Source organism: Notechis scutatus, chromosome 5 (genome assembly GCF_049901735.1).
Source record: "Notechis scutatus isolate UNSWTSFEM ecotype Mainland chromosome 5, rNotScu1.2, whole genome shotgun sequence".
NCBI lineage: Eukaryota > Metazoa > Chordata > Lepidosauria > Squamata > Elapidae > Notechis > Notechis scutatus.
In genome coordinates, this window is record NC_142013.1 from 56,954,769 (window position 1) to 56,961,845 (window position 7,077).

Here is a 7,077-nt window from a genome sequence, read left to right on the forward strand (position 1 = left end):
AATGAAGACGTTATCTATCTAATTTATGACAAAGTACTGTTGAAAGGTGTCAAAATGCCTTTCCTTTGAGGATTCGATTTTCCCGCTGGGAGAGCTCCGGCGCAAGGATACGGACAACTGCTTGAAAGCTGGATCTTTTTATTTTTCAGGAAGGCAGTGGACAGCGAGAAGTCTGCGTTCCTGGGCTTCTTATGGTAAGTCCCTGGTTTTTATACCCTTTTCTCCCTTTGTGAGTTGATTTCGTGTGAATGTTTGTATTTGTGCTTAATGTTTCAAACCCTGTTTGAGTTTGTCTTTATTCCTGCTGGAGGGCAAACTCCACGGGGTGCGGAAGGCAAACTCCGCAGGGTGGTTAGATTGTATTACATTATTTTAATACAATATTATTATACAATAATATTACAATATTATTATATATAATACAATAATACAATATATATTATATATAATACAATATTATATTATATTATATTATATTATATTATATTATATTATATTATATTATATTATATTATATTATATTATATTATATTGTTTTTTTCTAATCTCTTTTAGCTTTATAATGGTTTTTTTCATATTTGTTTTGTGGCAATCTCCTGTCTGTCTCTTTGTGTAATTTATATTTTTTGTGTCTTTTGTCTGTTTGTTTTGCTTATTTGGTCTGTCCTGTGTTTGTAAGGGTTTCCTTTTCTTATTTGTCTAGTTTTCTTAATTACTTAGCCTTTTGTCTATAGGGATTCTTTAATACCTTTTATTTGATTCCTTTTCCTATGTAAGTTTGTTTTATGGCTGGCCTGATGTTCCCCTTGGGCTTTTCCTGTTGAGTGACACTACTGTCTTCGTGAAGTTCCCTTTCCACAGTACCAAAGAAAGCCGTTTCTGATATGCGTATGGGAAATCCATCAAAATAAATTAGAATTTATCTTGGAATAAATGGGTTTATATCAGTGTTTCTCAATCTTGGCAGTTTAAACGAGTGGACTTCAGCTCTCCAAATTCCTAGGAGCTGTGGAAATTCTGGGAATTGAAGTCCACGTATCTTAAAAGTTGCCACAATTGAGAAACACTGTTTAGACTTTAAAGCACAGTAGAATACTGTGTCAGTATAGCTAATGTGCATCAATTTTCCTGATGATTATACTGTATGGTTTTTTTAATTATTTATTTTTAATGTTTGCATTGTTTGTATGTATTTTATTTTTTGCTTATGTTCTAATTATAAGCCATCCAGAGATGTGAAATAACAATATAAACTGAATAAATAAAACACACCTAGCTCAATAAATTTGGCTGTTTGAGATGAAAAGACAAGTTCTTCCTGCGCAGCAGCTGACCTGCAGAAAAGTGGAGGTGAAGGTACAATATTCTTCTGCAGGACAAACTATCTGGAACAAACTGTATTTCCATTTACTGGAGGGTATGCACAAGAAGTTTACAGCCTTCACAGCTGCTGCACTGCCTGATGCAATCATCTGAGTTGACTCAAAGATAAAGGTGTCATTAACTTCAGCAAGGAGTAGAATTTTGATTTTTTCAAATAAAACCTTTAGATGGCATAAATAAACATAAATAACTCCTAAGTGATTCCATCGGCTTCAATAAGGCTCCAGACTGAATTGTTAAGATTGAGATGACTAGACACTTCCAGCCTTGTGTGCCAGAATCAGAAAAGATTTGAACTGATTTTCCTTCCAAGCAAGGAAGTTTCATTGGAAGTTGGGTGAAACTATTTAAAATCCAAACATGCTTCTGCTCATTATAGACCCAATCTGAGACCGCAGCAGTGTCTTAAATGCCAAGAGTGCTCGATTTCCTCTCCCCTCTCCGCCCCCGTTATCTTTCTCAGTGGGGGGGGGGGGCATCCACGTTTTTGGATTAGTACCTTTTGGAAAGGAAAGAGTCCGCTGGTCTGTGGGTGCATGCAGAGTGACGGACGTTGAGGGGGGAATGGGTCTTAGCGCGTCATTCGCGCTTCTGCCGCTCGCTTTCGCTCTGCAAGGCTGTGTGGGTGGGTGGGTGGTTTAGCTTGCAGGGAAGGCTGGGTGGGTGTGTGGTTGGGAGGGGACGCAGACAGGTGGGCTGGACGAGTTTTCGCGGTGGTGGTGGTGGAAGCTGGTCGAAAAAGAGGAGGGCACTGAAGAAGGCAGCGTAGTGAAGTGTCTCTGATGCTTTGGGCAGGTGTGTGCGTGCGGATTCTGTCCCTCAGTACTGGCGGGTAGAGGGGGCGGGCTGGTTGTGTAGGCAGCAGGCAGGCTGGCGAAAGGTTTGCGCTCAGCAAGCGGCGCCTGAGACGCGGGCATGTGATCAAAAAGCGAGGGTGGGAGTGGGGGAGAAAGAGGAGGAGGAAAGAGGGAGGAGACGGGCTGTATTCTAGATGAGCTAGGAGTTTGCAAGCTCCGAATCGCTGGCGGGAGCTGTGTGCCTCACAAAGGACGCGCGCGCGTTTGGCGGGCCGCCTGGGGCGGGAATCGCGGCGTGTGTAGGGCTAGGAGAGGAGTTGCTCGTTTTCCCTCCCTCCTCAGGAATCCCAGTCGGCGAAGGAGAGGCACCCGCAGTGTGAGGCTCCCCTTGGCTGTTTGGAGCGGGCTGCGTGAGAGGCGGTGGGGAGACGTCCAGAGAGCTGCAAAGAGCAGCAGACACTTCATCCTGCGGCACCAGCAGGAAGAGAGGCTGTGCGCGCGAGGGAGAGCCGAAGCCCATGTGCGCAGGTGGGCAACACCCGTTTCCACCGCATTGTCAGCCGGTGATTGCTGCAGACATGCATTTGGGGAGGGGGGAAAGAGGAGGGAGCAGGACAACTGAGGGGAGGCCGGCATCCAAGAGCGTGTCCGGGATGGCTCTGGGTACGTGTGGCTCATGGGTGCCAGTCTGTCTTTCACAGTCTCAGAGATTACGGTTTCCAACTTGATCTCTTCCTTTGGCCGGATGGAAGTGAAGACTGCGAGAGAGCGTGAATCGAGGGAGGGAAAATCAGGTTTGTTTCTCCTTCTCGTAATTCGGAAACCAGGAACTACCTTGTGTTTTGTTGGTACTTTGCCATTTCGACTTAGAGGAGCTGTAGTGGGGAAGAGAGCGAAAGCAGCGTGTAGAGACACCTTGACAAGTGGCTTGGCGTCGAGTGAGCACAGGGAGGCTTGCTTGCCATGTGCAAAAACACGGTCTTTATTCGGGAGTAATTTCGAGGGAGGAGATTAGCCCACAGCCCTGCATGGAAGAGTCGAGATGCAACGGAGCACTGGCATCTGATTTAAGATTAAATAATCGTTACCAACCTGTATTCAGTTTTTCAGGGATTATCCTCCAACTTAACTTTTATTAGTACAGTAGTTGTGATGGCAATGGAATAGCACTGCTAAGGAAAAACTTATATGACAGGGGACTCATTGGACTTGTTTGCAAGAAGCATATAAAAATGTAAGAATATTAAAGATGTAATAAAATGATCAGGATTTCTGATGAGACTGATCAATATGTTGGTTGAGATTAGTTGTGTTATGTATGAAGGTCCTCTTAAACATATTTCCTTTAAATTGTATTTACTAGCTTCCAAAATGTGTACATATTTTGTATAATAATGTTTCTTGTAAACTGTACACCTATGAAGTGTTTGCATTTATTACTAAATTACAGCAATTTGCTACACTTTTATATACTATTATATCAGGCAATTTATCTGCTATTATATAGCAGATAAAACATTCATTAAGGCAGAGGTGATATTTTACTTTTTTAACCTTTCATACAATTTCAGTTAAATGAAATGAATACTTAAAGGCTGAAAGTTATACTGAACTTTCTGAGAGTGACTGGGATTTACTTTTGATTACACATGTATTAGATTGCCTTGTAAAAAAATTAAAGGACATAATGCATCTATTAGTGGGAATGTCTGTGACTTTTTCATGCATTCTGGACTAGAGTTTTGGATGTGACATTTAGCTACAGCAGATGTAATATATTTAATTTCTCCCATTTAACTATAGATGGCAGTGTGAAAACCAAATTGGTAGAAGTTATTTTTTGCTCTATGAGAAAAAGAAGACAATGTACACATGACTAGGCTCACAGGTATGTACATTGATTAACTGCCTATGCAATATTTTCTGTGTTCTGAAAGTTGACCAGTTTTAGGCAGAATTTAACTTAAAATATCAGATGTATTTGACCTGAACAAGTTTAAAAAGCCAAGGGATACAGAAAAGCATGTTTATAACAATTTAGAAGAGGTGAGAAGGGACAGCTTAACTGAAAGGTTTCCTGGAAGCAAGAAATCCTCTAAGGATTTTAAACCTTTAAGATAATGTTAAGTAAATGTAATGTTGTCTTCTGATGTTGCTGTCGCTAACAAAATTATGTGTGTATATATATGCTCTGTAAAAACATTTATTTCAAATACAAGTATGCTAATTAAAGTTGGCAGTTTTCTTCTTGAGTGGTCTGGCACCACAATCAGAAACATATTTATATACTGAACCTCAGCCCACTTAAAAAGTCAGTTAAGTTAAAATGAACTGGAATTATGTCTGTAAGCATGCATAGAGCACTAGTGTAGTTAAAATGGATTTAGCATTACTGTGGGATGAATATTCAAATTATTTTCCTGTCTGGTGAGATAAAGATGTTTTAGAAGGTGATAAGTACAAGAAACATCTTTGCATAAATTACGCAATTTCCAATAGTGAACACATCTTTTTGTCTTGCAGGAGACAGGTGAGGTCTCTGACCTCATCTTGGGGCTCATAGGCATCCATAGAGTCCTAAGACATCTCACTGCTTCTGTACGCATCTAAAATCTAGTATCAAGAATGAGCTTCCCTGCCTCTCCAGATTCTGGATAAATTAGAGAGAAGGTGGGGAGATTTTCTCCTGAAATCATGCTGAAGTTTTGAAATTTTTCTAAAACATAGCATGACATCAGGAACAAGCTCTTATCCTTATCTAGGCTCAGGAAAAGAGTAAGCACATTGACCTTGGGTTTTACAGTTGCTTGGAAAGCAAAATGCTTCTTGATTCTGAATGCTTTCAAAACTCCATGTGACATCAGAGATGAGAGCTTGCTTGTCTCCTGACCCAGGAGAGAACAGATCTGGTGGCGCCCACAAATTTTGGCCGTCTGTCAAGGTTAACAAAATGGATGAATTGCTGATCATTGCCTCTAAATTACTTTAGGCTAGTTAATAGTTTTGTTAAATCTCACATTTGATATGCCATGTTGCGCAAGAATATAACTGCATGCCAGCAATATACATTACAATGGGAATTATTGATCATTTTAAGGGAAAATTTGAAAATCGTTTAGGAGTGTTATTGCAATAGGAGCAAAAGATATACAATTAATTAGCAATATAATCTTATTAGCAAATCCAATTTGAATTAAAATATGAAATTTACTTAAAATAATGTTTACTAATCACATGTAATCACTAAATTGAAAGAAAAGAATTCAGTCTTAAAATCATAGTGTTGGAAGAGTTTACTGAATATAACTTCTGTTGAGCACAGGAATGAAAATTAAAGCATCCCAAAAAATGAGTACTTAACCTTCTTTTAAGCACATCTAGCAAAACAAAGCCCTTTGCCACTCCAGGTAATTAATTTCACTGTCAAATCTGCCTTCCTATAACTTAAATTGTTATGTCCTGCACTTTGGAACTATAGAGAGCAAGCCTTGACTTACCTCTGTGTGATAAAAGTATTTGAGGAGTACTCGTCCCTTCTTTCCAACCCATCTCCACCCCGCACCTCCCCAATACATCTGAAGGTTAATCATTTCAGTTTCTTCAGTTCTTTTTCGCTAGTCCCCGGATTATCCTTGTTATCCTTCTCAAATTGTTTTGATTTACCTGAATCCCTTTAAAAATGTAACAGCGGAATTTTAGCTATGTATCTATCTTTCCCTAATGCCCATGTACATAGTTCATTTACTATCCATCAAAAATTCAGTCTCCTTGGAGACAGAAACAAATGGTGAGAATAGGCATTATAGCATTATATCTAAACATGTATACTTGAACCTTTATTCTAAATATTACTTGAGTAAATATAATTACTTGAGAGTATAGAAATCAGTATCTGGTATTGGGGTGCTTGAAGAGGAACAATTGATATGTAGAACTTGTCTACTTTGAACTGAAATTTATTGAATTGCTTGTATTCCTGGCAGTTACACGTGTGAGTGAATGTATAAATTCATAACCTTATATGTAAAAGTGTAGCAAGCAGTATGTACTCCTTTTACAGTAAGAAGTCATAAAATATTAAGTTATATCTAATGTAAGAGAATCAGGAAGAATGCTCTACTGAGAGTTATTATTACCGGGACTTCACTATGCAACAAGTACCATTACTGTACATTTTGATAAATTGTCATAAATAATTGAAATAAACTGTCATCACTTTCCAAATGCTTGATCTGTATGTTTTGATCTGCTCACCAAGTTACTGAGTTGAACAAGACAACTGTACACTACCAAAACAGCAAGGTTTCCCAGGTTTTGTGTTTACTAATATACTAAACTGTTACATAATTCAGTTACAATATATGACTGTTGGTAATGAAGTAAATTAATCTCAGAAAAAAAACGATCACAAACTAGATCTTTATCTTTTTTTCTCTCTCTCTCTCTATTATATTTGGGCTCCATTTCTACAATGCAGCCATCTCAGCGTGCATTCCTGCAGCTTACATTTTAAGTCCTACACAACACGGATCCCTACATTCTTTTTTGTGAGTCAAAATGCACAGATAATAATCAGACACTGGATTCAAGCCAAAAGGCAGATACTGATAGTTTCTCTTGCAGACAAACTTCAAGGATGGAGAGACAGTGAGCACAGATGGCATCCTGTAACTCCTATCTGCATTGGAAGAAAACATTGTAACAGTAATACAGTTAGGTTTATCTGGCCTTTGGATGTAAGTCAACAGCCTTAATCCTTTGGGTGTATAAAATATAAAATAATCTTAATAGTAGACCATGGGCTTGGTATGCAAAACATCCCAAATTCAGTCCCTGGTATTCCCATGTAAGAATTGAAGTTGTATGAAAAACAAAGAGTTGCAGCCAGTAAGTACAA

General features: G+C 39.0%; 1 long non-coding RNA gene across 3 annotated transcripts; it reads left to right on the forward strand.

Annotated features, from left to right (window-relative positions):
* Nucleotides 1-2,090: 2,090 nt before the first annotated feature.
* Nucleotides 2,091-6,404, forward strand: LOC148130488 (uncharacterized). Of its 3 annotated transcripts, XR_015749825.1 has the most exons (5): nucleotides 2,091-2,178; nucleotides 2,523-2,708; nucleotides 2,882-2,974; nucleotides 3,984-4,068; nucleotides 4,704-6,404. It is a non-coding gene; the product is annotated as an uncharacterized LOC148130488 (long non-coding RNA). The 3 variants fall into 3 exon arrangements; XR_015749824.1 differs by lacking the exon at nucleotides 2,091-2,178 and having other exon boundaries at nucleotides 2,370-2,708; XR_015749826.1 differs by lacking the exons at nucleotides 2,091-2,178; nucleotides 2,882-2,974 and having other exon boundaries at nucleotides 2,349-2,708.
* Nucleotides 6,405-7,077: the final 673 nt, after the last annotated feature.